Source organism: Chinchilla lanigera, unplaced genomic scaffold, assembly GCF_000276665.1.
Source record: "Chinchilla lanigera isolate Chin_1 unplaced genomic scaffold, ChiLan1.0 scaffold00069, whole genome shotgun sequence".
Classification (NCBI taxonomy): Eukaryota; Metazoa; Chordata; class Mammalia; order Rodentia; family Chinchillidae; genus Chinchilla; species Chinchilla lanigera.
This window is the reverse complement of record NW_004955470.1, coordinates 8,404,369-8,422,356: the sequence shown is the minus strand read 5'-3', so window position 1 is coordinate 8,422,356 and position 17,988 is coordinate 8,404,369.

Below are 17,988 nucleotides of genomic sequence, written 5' to 3'. Positions count from 1 at the left end.
ACACAGCATAGACTGCATTTTCCTGTGTATAATATGACCATTTAGGGCTGGGGGTATAGCTCAGAAGCACGGTGCCTGCCTGGTAAGCACAAGGTTGTGAGTTTGAATGCCGGAACCAAAAAAAAAAAAACCATGACAGTTTATTTTATAAATAATGTACAATGAAATGAACAAGAATAACTAATAATAAAATAGGATAATTATGAAATATACTGCTAAAATATTATTTAAGATTGATAAATAAATCATTTCTGTGATTTTCCATTTAATATTTTTTGGCTACAGTTGATTGTGCATAATTGAAACCCAGGAAAGTAAGACTGTGGGTAAAAGGAAATGCTTCAGGATAATATTAGTGTGAATCCATTGGCTGGTGCAGAGTGTGATAAATGCCATCAGTGTAGCCCATACCATTGTAGAAGGTGTCTTGCCTATTTTTCTCATGGCTGAGACAAAATACCCAACACCCAAAGTTATGGGAGGACAGGCTGAGTTGGCTCGCAGTTTGCAGAGGTTTCAGTTCATAGTCGGGGCTCCAAGGCGGGGTGGCGTGGCAGAGGGGCATGGAAGAGGAGAAACAGTCCATGACGGGCAGAAGGTGGGAAGGCAGCCAAGCAGCGAAGTAGTGAGGAAGCAGCAGCAGCAGCCTGTCTCTCCCTTTTATCTCTCCAGCCTACCCGCCCTTTGGGTGGTGTCACCCATGACCACCATGGGCCTTCCCATTATCCATACCCAGAACTATGCCAAACCAATCAGTGGACTGATTTACTAATCACGCACCCTTGATCCCAGCATTAGACGCTCCAGATTCAGGCACCCCTGAAAAGCCCCACCTATGACTGCATGAGGCCTTGCGGGGACATCCAGACACATGCCATGACACAAGGGCATGGCAAACCCAGAAAAGCTGTGGGACTGGAGAAGGCAAAGTAGGTATATTTTTATGCTGAGTAAGGATGAAGGAGGGCCTGGGTCTTTTGGTAATGGACTGCCTGATGGGTGGTTATTTAACCCCTTCACACGCTCAGCAATGTCCTGACTCTCAGACCTTGATTCAGGACATGACTCTCAGACCATGATTCATGAAGGTCACCCAGAGAAGCAGAACCTCCCCACCCCACCACCCCCGGACACAGATGCCCTTGAAATCCACACCTTTGAAAGCCTCTTTCTTCTCAGGGTCTTGATGTTGTCGTCCTGTCTCTGCCCACCACACAGGTGCTGGGCAGCCCTGTACCCAGACGCACACGGAGCACTTTCCAGCAAGCCCGGGCCAGCTTTCCATCTAATGTCTGTCAGTCCTCCTCACGCCACCCAGGCAGATTTACGCCCTCACTCCTACACCTTAGTGTATGATACACAGCCTTGGCTGCAGTTGAATATTAAGTCATGTTTTTCATCATTGTGATAGAAAGAAACAAGAGGCCTCCATGTAATTTGGATTTTTTCCTGGTATCTAATTTCAACCTAATGTACTGAGGTGAAACTAAGCCAGGAAATCTATATGCTGGTCCATTTGGGGACTCGGTCTCTTATCTTTAATCCACGGAAATTTCTGGTCTCCATTCCTTGTTAAGAGAGGACAACAGTGTGATTGATGGGCATAACTAACAAATAAGATGAATTAAAATGCCCAAGAGTGGCACCTGTCTGAGTGTAAGGTTCCACTAAATGAGTCGCCTGGCTTTGTTCACTGTCCCCCTCCCCCTTCAGGTCTCCTCTGCGGGCAGAGGGACAATGGAGGGCTGTGTCCCAGTGGGTAGGAACCAAGACAGCAAACCTTATCCTATGGCCTAGATATATGATTACGTCCTTGACTGGAAACAGCGGGTGTATTTTTCAACTCCATTTACACAAATGATTCCTGTGTTTCATAGCATTCATTAATAGAGCTGCTTGAATTGCCCAATTTGTTACAAATTTGTGCTATCAGCTGCCTTTGTGACTGAACTGAATTTGTAATGAAACAGAAGCTATCTTTCATTTGTGTTCATCTTGGAAGACTTTGATCAAGACAAGACAAACTTGATACTTTTAAAATATCTTAGGTCCCAGCGAAGGGAAAAATGGTTACTTGTGAGGATAAAAGTAGGAACTAGATAAAGCACTGTGGAGATTTTTATTTGCATTTCAAATACAAAAGCATTACTAAAAAAACACATAAATAATGGGTACTTTTGCAAACCTTATGATCAAAAATCCTCATTTTAAATGGTACATGGAATTATGAAATGTCAGGTGTATTTTCTATAGTCTGCTTGATTACATTTGAAATGTTGAACCGAACGTTATAAACATGTTTTTCACTTATGTACCCATTTGGGGACCATGGGGGTTGGATTATATAATGAAAGATGAAAATCTCTATGGTAAAGTGTACCTCTAAATATCAGAAAGTGCATTTATAAAACAAATTGATATTATTAGAGTATTTGAACCAGCCATTTAGTGGAATTCTCTGAAAAAAAGAGTGTCCTTGACTAGGTGACATAAATTCCTGCATTCCTGTGTGTGTGAGTAGAGGTTTTGCCTTCTAAGACATCTGGAATTCTCTGCTGCAAATACCCAGACCCTGGTATGTCTGGGGCCTGCTCTTGCCTGCCCTGCTGGGATGGTCCATGGTGAACACCTATAACCTAGGCATGTCTTTAAATAGTGATCCCTTTCATCCTCCCAGGTAAGGCTGACAAACCCATCATGTAGGCCCCTAGCAACAGTTAAAATGTTCATTACATCTTATTCAATCAAAATAACATAATGGATATAAAAATGTAATTAAGGCACTCATGCTAATAAGCCGCCATTACATACAAGAGATTTCTTTTTCTTGCTAAGACAGAAGAGAACTCTCGGCTGTGTACACAGTGTCTCAGAGGAGCGGGTGATGATGTGATTTTGATGTGTTAATGTTCAACTGGTTTAGTACTTTAAAAAGAGTTATGCAGAATTGCCATTTAATTATCACCAACCCCTACCTGCAGTGTTTATGTCATATCTTATTCTGCAACAAAGGATAAAATACATTGGAAGGAAATCTAATTATATCTTATCTCTCATACCATTTCTCCTCCATAGATTACTCATTAGGATGTGAACTACGCAATCAAAGCTGCTCTAATAATTTCTAGAATGAGCAGGGACATCAATGAAGTTTGTTTCATGAAGAAAGAAAATGCACACACATTCACATTTTGTAAAAGCGTAGGCCACTAATGTGATTCATTAAGGAGACCTCAGAGGTCACACACGACTAAGACAATGGGCTTCTCTGAGGTGGTGCCATGCATCCATAATCTTCTTTTGTATAGGTTTCAGTTCTCCTCATAAAAAGTTACTGAATTATTGTAAGCTTCTAGAAACTTCTTAACAAAACATGCTGGAATAGATAGACTCTTAAAAGTAATGTAGCTCACTCTTTCCCAATCTAAGAAAGTTAAATTAAGGAGAGAAGATAATTTATCAAGTTTGCAGAGGAAGTTAGTTTTGAAGTTAAAGTATTGGTTATTTCCTTCCTTCCCTCCTTCCCCTCCCTCCCTTCCTTCCTTCTTTCCGTCCTTCCAGCCGTCCTACCTTGCTGCTTAAAGTTATTTTAATAACTTTATTAGGTGGCTTAGGACCTGGATCTCTGTTCTTGTCCTCAAAGAGTATAGAGTACTGGCTGTGCCCCTCCTTTGGGGAGAGGCTGTCATTAAACCGGGAGACTCAATATGGTTCTCACTAAAGTTGTTCATTCCTCCTCTAAGGAATTTAGACATTTAAGAAGTAGCTTTCACAGCTGGCAAGTCTTTGATGGAGATTGGAGGCCATGCTATCACACACTGATCCAGCCACACAGTGACCTCAGGGGTCACTGGTCACAGTGGAACAGTACAGGCAGCACTGGGACGAAGGAAGTGCTCAGTGGAGTGAGCGGTGACCAGTTTCACCAGCTGCAACAGAGTCCCAGGCACGGGCTACAGCAGCAGTGCACCATCCTTCTCCTGAACACAATCTTCTGCCACCACAATACTGCCACTGACTGTGACTGTCTGTTTTGCTTTGTTTTGTTTTATACCACTTTGAACTTTCTAACTAGATCTTGAACATTTTGAGATTTGGCTGATGTTTTATGAATGCCAATTCTCATCCACAGCAGGGACCCACAGTCTGTAATAAACACTTGTCCAGTGGTTGGATGGATGGGTGGTAGGCTTCTCATTCAATGGGACTAGGATAGACAATTTAATGGAGTATCTAAGGAAGAACTAACATTATTAAAGGTGGGAAAAGGGATTTGTTAAAAACTAGTATAAGTCAGGGTAAGCTTGGGTCGGGGGAGGAAAGCATGAGGTTGGGAAGGACAAGGATGAATCCATATCACTGTGGGCTTTGCACACTGAGCAAAGGGCTGGGATTTTTAAAAACTGTAGGAGAGTCTCCATCTGATGTTTTTTTAACACCTTAAAGTCTTCAAGGAAAGTATTTATCTACATATTTGTGCAGTAGTTGGCCTAATAGATGAGATTAGAATAATTATTTCGGTCTTGGGGTCTACTATATGGAGAAATGAACTGTCATTGATATTCTCGGAAGGTGTAAATATTACAAAAGCAATTCTACTAAAAACAAGGTCAACCAGATGACTCCTGTCCTGCTCTCAGTCAGTCATCTGCGTGCCCGTGCAGTCTGTATGTTGACTCATGGGACTCTCAGGCCTCATGTTCAGAATTCAGAATCCCATGAGCTGATGTCCTAAATCAGTAATCCAAGCACAGCAGTCCAGGGATTGGACTCTTTTTCAGATCCCCTTCCATCCTGTGCAGGGGCTTTGGACCCCACATACCACTACTCATCTCCCTCTACCAGGGGGAACTTGAACTCAAACTATGAGACATTTGACTAATTCCTCTCTTCCCATTAACTTCTTAATATCTCAAAGCTCACAAGTATTAATAGCAATAATTAAAATACCATGGCTTCATCAATTTGCCCTTCTCTAAGATAAATCCCACCACCCACAATTTAAAGGAAGAGAAATTTATTTTGGTTGCAGTTGACTCCATAGTCAGTTGTCTACAAGGAGTAAACAGTGTGGCAGAGGGGCAGAGATGAGAGAGGAAGTCTGCTCACATCACAGCAGCCAAGAAGCAGAGAGAAGAGAAGAGTCAGGGAAGGCGATACACCCCTCCAGGTCATTCTCCCATAACCCACCATTAATTCCCTGTTGAATATAGCATCCCCTGAGGGTGGAGGAAGGAAGGATGGGAGGAAGAGAGGGAGGAAGGGAAAGAAAGAAAATCATACTTTTTCTTTTTCCCAATGTACTAGCCATTAGGCTTTGCCATCAGCTGGTGGTGATTATTAATGGATAAATAATAGTGTCTTAACAGGAAAATTGTCCTCTGTCCTGTGAGTGTCTTTGAATTCAGCTGTGCTTTCTTCTGACCAAGGTGATGGCTGCTTACTTTGTAATCAGCAGGCCTCTGCAATCCCCCATTGGCCTTGATAGCTGTATAGCTCCAAGTTGGACCTGAAAGAAATTGGTCTAGGATGGGTCTTGGGATGCCTAGAGCTCTTCCGCAGCACTGCGGACAGTATCTTGTCAAGGTGTAAGTGAAGAGGCATATACTTGGGGCTGCTTCACATTCTCTAAGGAGATGTGACTTTTATTAGTAAATATATCTTCCTAAAAGAACAAATAAGTCAAAATAAAACTGACCAACTACTAATTATAATAATTTTGATTATATACACATTCATAATTTATTTTCAAGAAAAGTGCTTCACATTTTAGTTAGACTAGACCTTTTGATATACTGCAGAGGTCAAGTGCCCACAGTTCAAGCCCACATCTCAGCCACATTTCAAAGGATGCCTCTGAGGCCCCAGGGAGACCCTACCATTGCAGTTAAAACCCAAAGTGGTACATTCCTCTAAGATATGGCAGCAACCCTTTGTGGGTGATACAAAAGATACAAACAGTGCTGTCCATGATAGCACTGTTTCACAGTGAGCAGATACATCACTCTGCCAAGGTGCGTTTTCGTGGGCCCATCCACTACAGAAAGTGCAAATGACAGCTCCAGACAACATCTTTTCAAGGTGTAAGTGAAGAGAAGGTATACATGGGGCTGCTTTACATTCTCCAAGAAGATATGACTTTTATTAGTAAATACATCCTCCTAAAAGACCAAATAAGCCAAAATAAAATTGACCAATTACTATTATAATTATAATAATTTTGATTATATATATACATATATTGACTCAGAAATAGGTCAGAAATTGAACTACTAATGTCAAATTATGAGGTATCATATAGCTTCTTAAATTATCTTGGAGCAGTATATTCACAGCATAAAAAAATATTCATGAAACTTTGCTGGTTCTTTTTGTACCAAGAATTGAACTCAGGACTTCACACTTGCCAGGCAAGCACTATGCCACTGAGCTATATCACCAGCCCTGCTGGGTTTTTAAAAGGGGAGAAGAAAATAAAGCCATGGATTGCAAGTAGCTGTCTTGTTCCACAAGACAAGCAAACATTTCTAATAAACTTTAACTGTATAAATGATCAGTGTCTTGCAGTATGAGTACTATGTGACATTAAATGTCACACGATCAAACTGAACCAGTGGGGGCTGGGGATTTAGCTCAGCGGCAAAAGCGCCTGCCTGGCAAGCGCAAGGTCGTGAGTTCGGTTCCTGGTACCAGAGGAAAAAAAAAAAAAACTGAACCAGTGGTTCTTCCCTCTCCCTCTCCCTCTTCTCTTGTCCCTCTTCCTATTTTATTCTTTTGAAGACTTTTTAAGAAGACACCTTCATTACCTGTCATTTGAGCACTGAAATTAGTTCTTGGTGTTCAGTTTTATTCTTTCTCAGCTACTTTCTTATCCCTGAGACAAAATACTGGATTCTCAGCTTAAAGAGAGAGGGCTTGATTTGGGATCTTGGTTTCCACCCACAGTCGGCTGGCACCGAGGCAGAAAGAGCATGGTGGACAGGCACAGCAGAGGAAAAGCTGTCCAACCCATGGTAGCCAGGAAGCAAGCGTGGAGAGAAGCAAGGAGACAGGACAAAACATGTCCTTCCAGGCCACACCCTAGGGACACAGCTCCAACCAGGCTTTGCTTCCTAGTAGCACATTCAGCCTACGAACTCAATGGATGAACCCACTGATGGGTATACTACCCCAAAATGTAATCACCTTCCAAACACAGTAGACTTTGGGGGGCCATTTTAGATCTAAACCATAATATTCTGCTCCTGGCCACCAAAAACTTCATACCCATCCATTTATGGAAAATGTATTAGTCCATCTCTGAGAGTCATCAAAGCTTTTAGTTCCAGCATTGCTGAAATGTCTAAGTCTAAAGTCTCTTCTGAATCTCAGGGCAAACTTTCAGCTCTGAGTCACTGGAAAAATAAAACAGAAATTTATCTACTTCCAAAATGCAATGACCCATGATAAATATTCATATTCCAAAGGGGAGAGATAGATGGATAGAAAGGAATTGGGCTAAAGCAAAACAGTAAATCAGCAGGGCAAACATTAAGTTCTATAGTTCCATATCCAGCTTCAGGGGCAAGTTGTGGCAAGATATGTACTTCCAAGCCTTGAGCAGCCCTGCCTCTATGACATTGCTGGTTGCAACACTCATAGCCTCACTGTTAGAGTGTCTCAGCTCACTGCCAATGGCTATCCTCAGCAGATGTTCCATGTTCCTCACTTCTCTGATTTCGTGTGATATCTCTTGCACTTTCACTGTTACTGTCACGGCTTCATGAACTGTCTTCTCAGGAACGCATTGTGTGGTCTCTCTGGCCTTCTTCTGAAATTTAGATGGAGGTCTTCCTGACCCCACAACTTTTGCATTCTGCATGTATGTAAAATCAGAACATGTGCATAATGCCAAACTATGCTGCCAGCTTGAGCATTGGCCAGGACCCTTTAGATTATAACTGCAAACGCCTCTGATTGCCTGAATGGCTGAACCCTAGGAAATTAATCCTGGGGAACCAATCTCTTCAAAGTCCCTTCCCACACAGGGAAAACAGAGCCTCCTTTCTCAAATGAAAGCTTCAGTTTTGCACCCCTGAACTTGCAAAGGGGGCTTTGTCGATTCCTTGGATTCTTTCAAGGCATCTTTACTGTTGTGACACAGAGTACTTTATTTTTTAATGCAAATCTCTTCACAACCCGATTTCTGTGGGGCCAACTTTGAAGGCACTTCTGTTCTCATGATACTGCAGATTTTCAATTTTTTTTTTTTTATCCCTGATTTTCACTGTAGATCTGGCTAAAAACATCCAGGAGTGCCTGTGCCATATCTCAACCACTGGGATGCTTTGATAGTTTCTTTGTAAAATTAATTATTCCACTGCCCTTCATTTCAGTTTCTACCAAGATCGTAGGATGTGGGTGAAATTTAGACAAGATTTCTGCCAGGATGTAACACATGGGGCCCTCTAATCCAAATGCCAATGAAGTCCTTGTTTCCAACTGAAGCCTCCTGAGCCCACCTCTTCCTGTCTGCATTCTTGTCATCATTCTGGTCTTCTGATCTCTGACCAGAGTCTCTCATCAAGCTTGGCTTAGTGCACTAGCCATTCTCCAGGTGGAGTCTCCCAACCTTTCCATGCTCTTCCCACAAACAACCTAGTGAGACCTCTAAACAGCCTCGTGAGATACAGTCACAGCAGTGACTCTGTCAAAATCTGTTTTAACTACTTTTCTGTTCCTGGAACAAAATACCCAACTTGCAACTTAAAGAAGGAAAGATTTATTTTGGCTCCTGGATTTAGTCCATTGTCAACAGGCAGTGGCAGAAACAGGAAAGCATAGGGGCATGGTGGAGAAAAGCTGCACAGCCCAGGGCATCTAGGATGCCAGGAGAGAAATCAGGGGGCAAGGACGATAGTCACCTTTCCAGGTCAGACCCCAGCGACCCAGCTCTTAACAGTATATTCAGCTACTGAACTCATCAACTGATTGGATTACACCGATGTGCTTATTGCCCCTATGATCCAATCACTTTCTGAACACAGGAAAATTTAGAGAACAGTTTAGATCTAAACTATAACAATGTCACATGTATTTCACACAATAGAATCCATCCATGTTATATGTAGAGTTTGATGAATTTGGCAACTGCTTGTAATCATACAATCACCATAAAATCAAGGCTCAAACTGATTCCATGGACACTGAAAAGTTCCCCCTTTTAGTCAGTTCTTTTCCAATCTCCAGGCATAGGCCACCATTGATCTGCTTTCTGTCAATATTAATTTTCCTCTTCTAGAATCCTACATAAATAGAATCCTGTTGATGCAGTTGCTGTGGTTTCAATGTTTGAGTCCTCTTCAAAATTCATAGGTTGAAATCTAACACCTGAAGTGATTGTGTTGGGAAGTCAGACCTTCTGGAGGTAGCTAAGTCTTGAGGGTAACATTCTCCTGAATGGATTAATGAGGCTATAAAGAGAGCTTCTAAATCCTTGTAAATTGCTTGTAATTTCACATAGGACTTCTTAGTCCCCAGAACTCTATGTCAATAAACTTCTGTTCATTTCAAATTACCCTGTCTGCTGCAGTCTACTAGAGCCACAAAAAAATGAAATAAGACAGAAGTTGTTACTGGGAGTGGGGTTATTACTTTAACAAATATTAGAAAAATGTGAAAGTGGCTATGGATCTAAGTAATGTGTAGACACTGGCAGTTTAAAAGTAAATGCTAGAAAAATCCTGCATCACAGGAAGAGCGTATAAAAGGTGCTTCTGGTGAGGAGCTAGAAGGGAAAAACCATAGGGAAAGTAGGGAACCTCTTAGAGCTGATGTAAGCAGTCACGATGTTGATAGAATTATGAACAACAAAGGTCATTCTGGTGAGTTTTGAGATGCAAATGAGGAATACCTTATTGAAAAACAAGAGATAGACCATTCCTGTTATAAAGTAGCCTTTATAAGAACTTAGCTGAATTGTGTCCCTAACCAAGTGCTTCTCAAGAGGCAGAATTTATGACCAGTGGACTAGAACACCTGATAGAAGAAATTTCTAAGTATGAAAGAGTGTGGGATGCTGCACAGCTTCTCTTATAGCAATACAGTAAAATGTGAGAAGAGATGAGTGCTTTAAATTCAGAATTTATAACTAAATTGAAACAAAATGCAGGAATTTAGAATATCCTTTGCCTATAAAAAAGGAAGTGTGTGTAGGAGAGAAAACTAAGGTGTAGCCAAGTGCATGTTTGATGAGTAGATTAATATGGCTAGAAGGAAGCAGGGGTTGCTTATAAAGATGGCTGGGCAATGATCCCAGGGATTATTTCACAGATCTTCTATCACAAGCCCAAGATGCTGTGGCCTTGAAGGCAGAAAGGACCCCAGGAACAGGTCCAGACTGCTCTGGAACCTCAATATTTGCTGCCTGCCATCGTGTTTAATGTCTGGTCCGTGCTTCAGTGAAATAACCTTCAGTTGCCCCACCCATGGCTCAAGCAGGTGCAGATCTAGCTGCCACTGTGGAAAACACAAGGGGTGACACTTCTGGTGTGAACATGGTGCCTTTTTTCCAAAGGATGATCCAGAGTGTTGCCATAGGGATGGAGCCACCACAGAGTCCTCTCTACAACAATTCTCAGCAGAACCACGGGGTCAGAGCCTCATCAATGAGTTCTTACTATGGCAATGCTGGTGGGGATATAGGGTCCAGTCCTCAGACCTCAGACCTTAGAACCACCGGTGTGAAACCCTAGACTGGGGAAACTTCAGGCATGAGATTTCAATCTGTGAAAACTGCTTGGTGGACTAAGCCCAGGAAAGCCCCGGGGATCAGGGATTCCTGAAGCCTTAGTAATTCAACCACTGCTCCAGTATATATAGGAGGAGGCCTAGGGAGTAAAGGAGACTTAAAATTTGGTGTTTGTCTGTTGATTTTTGGACTTATATGGGACCCGTTACTTCTTCTTCTTGTCCATTTCTCCCTTTTGTCATGGAAATGTCTGTCTGATGCCTGCCCTGCATTTGTATTTTGGAAGAAGATATCTCACTTGATTCCACAGGCCCTAGCTAGACAGAAATGCTATTCTGGATGAATGGAACCAGATCTCACCTATATCTAACTTGGGGGAGAATCTGGACTTGGGCATCTGAGTTGTTGCAGGAATGAATTCAGACTTTGAGAGTGTTTAGGATGGAATGAAAATATTTTATTTGTGAAAGAACATACGTTTTAAGGGGCCAGGAGTAGAATACTGTGAATGCTTTGAATATTTTCCCCTTCCAAAGCACATGTTGGAATTTAACTGTCATTGTAATAGTATTAAGGGGAAGGATCTTTAAAAGGTGAGAGATTATGAGGATTCTGCCATCATAGATGTCATTAGTGCGTATTTAAAAAGAAGATGTGGCTCTCTATCTATTATCTATCTATCTATCTCCATCTCTCTCTCTCTCTCACCTCTGTCTCTTTCTAGCTTTTTCTCCCTCTTCCCTTCTATCTTTCATTATTCAGGGATCGAGAGAAGGCTGGTACCAAATGCTGGCACTCAACATCTCTGCATTCAGATCTGTAATCCAATAGCTTTCTGTTCATTACAAATTACCCATCCTTGGCAATCTGTTATTGTCACACAAAATAGAGTAAGATAGTACTATTCTTAGTGTATGTTCTCCCGGTTTGGTTTGCATATTTATTTTGATATCCACCCCACAGTTGCATGTGTGAATACTTTGCTATTTGTTTTTGTTGCTGAGTAATATTCAGCTCCTACTGATAACCATTTTGGATTTGAGGTTGCTCTTATGAATACTGCCATTATACACATTTTGTAAGAGTATTTCTGTGGATATATGCTTTTGTTTGTCTTGGGTGAATACACGGACAAGAGCCACCTTGCAACCCAAAAGCTACTTGTTCATCGTAAAGTGCCGACACTGCAATTAAGCCTGAAAACTGAGGTTTTACCCTAGAAGTGGGTAAAAGCAACTCACGCATTAACATCTTTTGTCTCAAATAAAAACAACACATGCACCACAGGCTTGCTACCACTGACCTAGAGGGAGGGTCATGGGGTTAGAGTGTGGAATTGTGGTTGACTGTTCACAGTCCTGTTGAAATTATTTCAAAGTGGCTGTGTCATTTTACATCTCTACTGGAAAAAGTGAGAGCTCCAGATGCTCACATTCCTGCTCACATGTGCTCCAGCCCTCCTCTCAACTTCATTCTCCTGGGTGCTCAGCAGTACCACATGCTGGGCTGCTCTACAGGTCTTTGATGAATAGAGACTGTGAGCATCTTTTCAAGTGTTTATTAGTGCTTGTCTCTCATTTTCAGAAAAATGTTTAAATCTTCTTCCCATTTCTTTCTGGGTTATCTTCTTCTTATTGATTTATAAGAGTTCTTTATGTGTTCTAGTTATGAACCCTTTCAAACATCCATAATTTATAAATATTTTCTTCCCAATTTTGGAAAGAAAAAAAAAAAACTCAGAGGAAGTTATTTCTATTATTTTTTTTCCAAAACTTACCAGAACTTTTATAGTAAATGATTCCTATATGTATATCAGCAATCTAGATCTTTCTCTTGTGCTCCAGATAATTGGCAAATAATTATTAAATAAATGAAAAATCAATTAGACAAGTTCATCTGAGTATCTCATGGAAATGGAGACAGAAAGCCATGGTAATCATTTCATGATGTAAACTTATCACAAAACCATGTATATCTTGAATATATACAATTTTTATTTGGTAATCATCTCTCAATAAAGCCAGGGAAATGTACCAAAATAAGTGTATTTTAGAAAATGAGAAAATACAATTTTATATAATAAGTGAAAATATGAAATACTTGATTTCATAGGCAAATATCTTTCACTGGAAAATATTAAGACTATTTCTTTTACACTTTTCAGAAGAAAATCAGTCCAACATAAAAGAATATTATACATATGCAGATATTTGAGCTAAGGAAAGTAGTAGATGAAAGTAGAAAAAAGTTACTTGTAAGTCTCACTGTATTTTTTAATTTGGAGGAAAGTAGTCTAATAATTCACCCCTCTTTTGGTATTGTTGTTATTGTTGAAAATATGCATCACAGTGGCTAAGCCAGTTTTACTCCAGACATAAATCCAAAGTCAAATGTGAAAAATTGAAGAAAAATCCAGTTTAAGCAAATACATTTTTTAAATAGCACATAGATAACAGACAAGTTCGTGGAGAGCTCATGAAGAGAGGGTGGGAGGTAAACACCAGTCAGGGCCAGAGGGACTGGCTTGTCTACCTTGCTCCCCAGCTCTGCTCTGTTCTTCAAGGGAGCAGGACCACTCCTTTCTCCTCGTCTTCGGGGACTTGTCCAGCCCTCCCAGGCTGCACAAGCTAGAAAGCCATGGAGGCGAGCACTCCAGATCCTCCAGCAGGAAACGTCATACCTATGAGACTATGAACTTCTGACACAGAGAAGGCTGAAGAAGAGGTGTTACTCTGAAGTCTGTGGCAATTTCTCCTGCAGCAAAGAAACACCTAATACAGCAGTTTTGGTCATTTGTAGACATGTGCCCTTGCGCTGAGACAGTCTTGGAGAGGTGGTCAGCAGGAATTAGAAAAGCTGACGGGTCCAGCCTCGGATCATCCGGGACAGTCACCTCAGCTTTCCAGTCCCCTCTCGTCCTCTGCACCTGCTGACTTTCCTCCTGGGAGCTTCCTGTACGATGCTCCCAAACAGCAAACTCCAGGGAAACAGGAAGCTCAGGGCCGGGCTCACTGGTTGCTAGCACAGAGAAGGCAGGGAAAGTGTAAAGGACCAAGGTGCGGTGCATGTACATGCCAATCCCCTCTGACCCTGGACAGTGTTATTATTGTGTATTGCAAACATATACAGTGGTACGTCAGCGCACAAATGCTTTTGTTTGAGCACAATTAGGTTCATAAACAGAAGCATGTGACAGGATTCTGGAGGTTATTTTGCAACCTCTGCATCAAGTGAGAAATACAACCATGCCCATCTTTTCCAGAATTGTGAGCCACTAAAGTTCAGGAACCAAGGTACTAACATTTTTTTTAAAGAGGCAATCAATGTAGGATAAACAGTGTTCTGTCCCTATATATACAAGCACCTCTCCACTGTATCACTTCAAAAATACATTCAAAAACAGACAAGAAAGTGTACTATTTCCTGTTCTTTACTAATATGTAGAGAGACAGCAGAAGATGATTGGGCTACTGTCACAAGCCAATAAATACCAGGATCAATCTGCAAACCCATATTCCGCTGACTCCAAAATTGGTGCAGAATACCCCTCCCACACTCAATCAGCTTCACGTCCTCTCGGTACTGTACCAAGTACTCAGACAAGTAATGAGGAGAAACACAAGGCATCACCTCTTTCTGCAAAAGCCTGTGAATATGAAGAGAGAGAAGAAGAAATCTGCAGAACGTAATTGAACACTATGTCACACAGTGCTGGGGTCCTCAAAGGATTTTTAAGTCAATGTGACTTGGTGATATCACAGGAGTTAGCCCAGGGAGTCCATGCCAGCACACCCACCTCAGTGCTGCAGGACTCCCAGCCCCTGCACACCCCTGGGAGATGCCCCCTGCCCTCAAGCTGTGCACTGCTTCCTGTGAGCCTGCACAGACCAGAATTTGTCCTAGGAGGTGATAGCCGCGTATGAGAGAATCTAGCATGAACAGTGGGGAAGGGAGAGTATTGCCAACCTTATCGCTGAAGAACGAGATCTGGTACTTTCCTTATTGTTCCAATCTGTTTCTTCTTTCTAGTAGGTGTCTGCCCGTGCTGGCTCAGACTTCGGTAGCTCACAGTGTGCACTGTTCCAAAGGCACGGCCTTGCCCATTGTGTGCAAGCTGAAGCCCAGGGGCAGCACCCGGAGTTCTGAGATATGACAGGCGGAGGCGAAGGCAGAAAGAAGGAACTGGCTAACCTGCCTGCCACCCCAGATCCCTGAGGTAGAAGCCTCCCAGGAGGCATATTCCAGCTCGAACGTGTTCATTTATCAGTTCCTTGGAATAAACAGAAACATGCACACTGCGTTTGACTCCCTCACTCGTGGTGGATTTATTCCGCATTTGGACCTGAGGGCCGTTCATTTGACATGAAGAGTGTTTCAGAAAATTGGTCTCCATGACTTGTGACCCTGCAGACTTACCTGCCTTCCATCTGTGACTGAGGGATTACTCAAGCCCGCCCCACCGAGACCAAGCTTGTTTTTCAGGTAGCCAACTCTTCTCCATACAACATGGGGACATCCTCCACCTTCACTCTGTTGGGAGAATTCGGCTGAAATACAGCCCCAGCTCACTTCCTGTACTTCTTTTGTTTTCCTTCTTTTCGTCTTCCTCCAGAACACCTGTTGCCCAGGAAGCTCAGCCTGGGCATCCTTCTCATTTGACTGAGAGTGCCAAATCCTCAGTGCTGGGGGTCGGGATGCGGAAAGTGCCCCTGGCTGGCAAGATGCCTTCCCTGTGGACAGCTATTCTTCTCAAACTCTCTATCTGCAAAGATGGGTTTGCACAGAAGAACGTAAATCAATCACAGCTTAAACAATCTCCAAGCACCCAAAGCCAGTCAAGGTTGGGGTGGTGCCTGATGCAGGGGTGAAGAGGTAGGTGAGACAGGAAAAGATTTTTAAAAGAAATGCTAATATTTTAAAAATGTTTAAGTTTGCTTAACATGTGTCTTTTTCAAGAGAAAGGTAACTGCTTTACAGAGGGTTGAAGTTCTGAAATTATGCCAATTGAAATGTAAAATAATCCTAATTTTCCTGCCCATTCTTATTTGAATAAAGCTTATTACACACTGCTTCTACCCATGCCGAGGTTATTGCAGCTCGCAGTCAATAGGATTCACATGATTTAGATTAAGTAACAGCACTGCGGGTCTCTTTTCTTTCTTTTCTTTCTCTCCTGAAGATAAACCCAACCATGATTTTCCTTTGGCTGGCATTTGCTCCTTTGACTTTCCCCGTATTCAGGAGACGGTGTATGCTCCAAACACATAACATTATCAACTTTAAGGGCTGCAATTGATTGAATATTTTGACAAATATACCTCTCTAATTCCTGAAGCCATATGGATGTACAGGATGCCATATGGAATAAAGTACTCTGCCTCACGAGTGATCCAAAAGCATTTTTTTTATTAGCGGTTATTTCTTTGAACTGAAAACTGATTAAATTTTGAATATTCCTTCACTGGTGATAGTCATTCAGCCAACTATACATGCTTAGCAGCATCTTTAGTGATGGACATGCACGCCAAAATAGAAGCCCTTGAGAGGGTTCACCACATTTTTTGCATGTTAGAGAAAAGGTTACTTGTGTATTATTTGTATATGTTCTAAGATGCTTCCTGCAGAAAGCAACCAAAATCCCTCAATTTGCTGCAGGGAACATGGTCTGATGGTGTGTAACGAGAAGGCGCAGGCAAGGTCGTGAGAGCGGTGGGAACGGCAGAGCCCCATGGTGCCTTCAGGGACCAACATCCTTCCTGTCTCCTCCGTCTTCTCCCACCTCCAGCCGGAGCCATCATAGCTTCAGGATGGCTGCAGTCACCGGAATGTGACACACACGAGGACACTGTCCAGTGGAGGGAGATAAACATCCTGCCTGACCACCTGCTGTACGGGAAGACACTTTCTCAGCCGTAAGTCAAAGGGCGCCCCTCAGAGCTCCCCCTGTGCCTGGAGCACAGCGGGGCTGTGTGAGGAGGAGGCGCCCCCAGGTCAGCCGGCTGCTGAAGACAGAGCCCATCGAGCCAGGGCTCACTCAGAAGAGATGGGAGCCACACAGAGAGTAGTGTGGCCGTCCAGATGCCACAACCAAATCCGACAGGTTGGTTCTTTTCCGTAGAATGAGATGGAGTTACCCACAGAGACCACCGGAAAAATACTTATTTGAAATCCTGGGCAGTCTAGACACAAAGATTGGTTGAATTTCATCTGTCCAGCAGCACACGGCCTGCTTCTCAGAGAGCACCTTATCGAAAACAAACGCTACAAGCACCAGGTTTCTGCCTGAGCTAACGGCTGCGTGAAGCGTTCAGGTGGCTAACCTCTCATCTGCTATCCTGTTTCTCTCTCCAGAAAGTTATGGTTTTGAACATCTTGGAGATGTTCATGCCTATGAAAAATTGAAGCTGGTCGCATCTGTGGAACTTGAAGAACAGGCCTTGTGGTACAGCAGGGACCAGATGCCCCAGGCAGGGTAAGACAACCATGCCAGGTTCACCTCCAGCCCGGAGGCTCCTCGAGCAGAATCCAGGGTTTTGGTATTTCTTTAAGAAGATGTGGGATTTGGAACCCCTTGTGTGTGTGGAGGTTTGTCCTCTAATTCTCCCTGTGAATAAGAGTGTTTCACTCCAGCAGGACCCAGTTCCTGCCCGCAAGAGGGCTGGGTGGGAGTAACACTCAGTAATTTCGGAGTTCACAGCAAACATGATGATTCCGCGACTCTCACTTGAGTTAAAATAAATTAAATGTCCCAAAGATCCGATGGAAGCAAATCACAAGGCCCTGCTAACCCCAGAGCCACAATTAATCACCGATACTACACTTTGGGTTATCAGGCCTACCCAAATACTGATGCAGAAAGCAAAGTTTCAGTAAACCGCATAATTGATGGAATCCAGTGCAAAGTGGATTGTGCAGGTCTTTCTTTCCTCAGCCCTCACCAACATGTTTGTTTTTTCCATATGAATCTGACTTTCTTATTCTTGGCTACAGAGCGTTCTCTGGTAGGAAATCAAGATTTTAGAGATAAACGTACAAAACGAAATTTTGGAAGACTTTACAGCTTATCTGTTTTTGTCTGAAATGCTACTGAACTCCAACTTCTGAAATGTAAAGTAACAAAGAATATTCTGTATTGATGTGTACGCAGGAGCAAAAAAGGCTGGAATGATTCTAACCTGTCTATGTCACGTGCTCAAAATTTCTCATTCACAATTCATTTTGATTCACCTTCATCTTAGGCTCTGGAATTGTTTTTTATT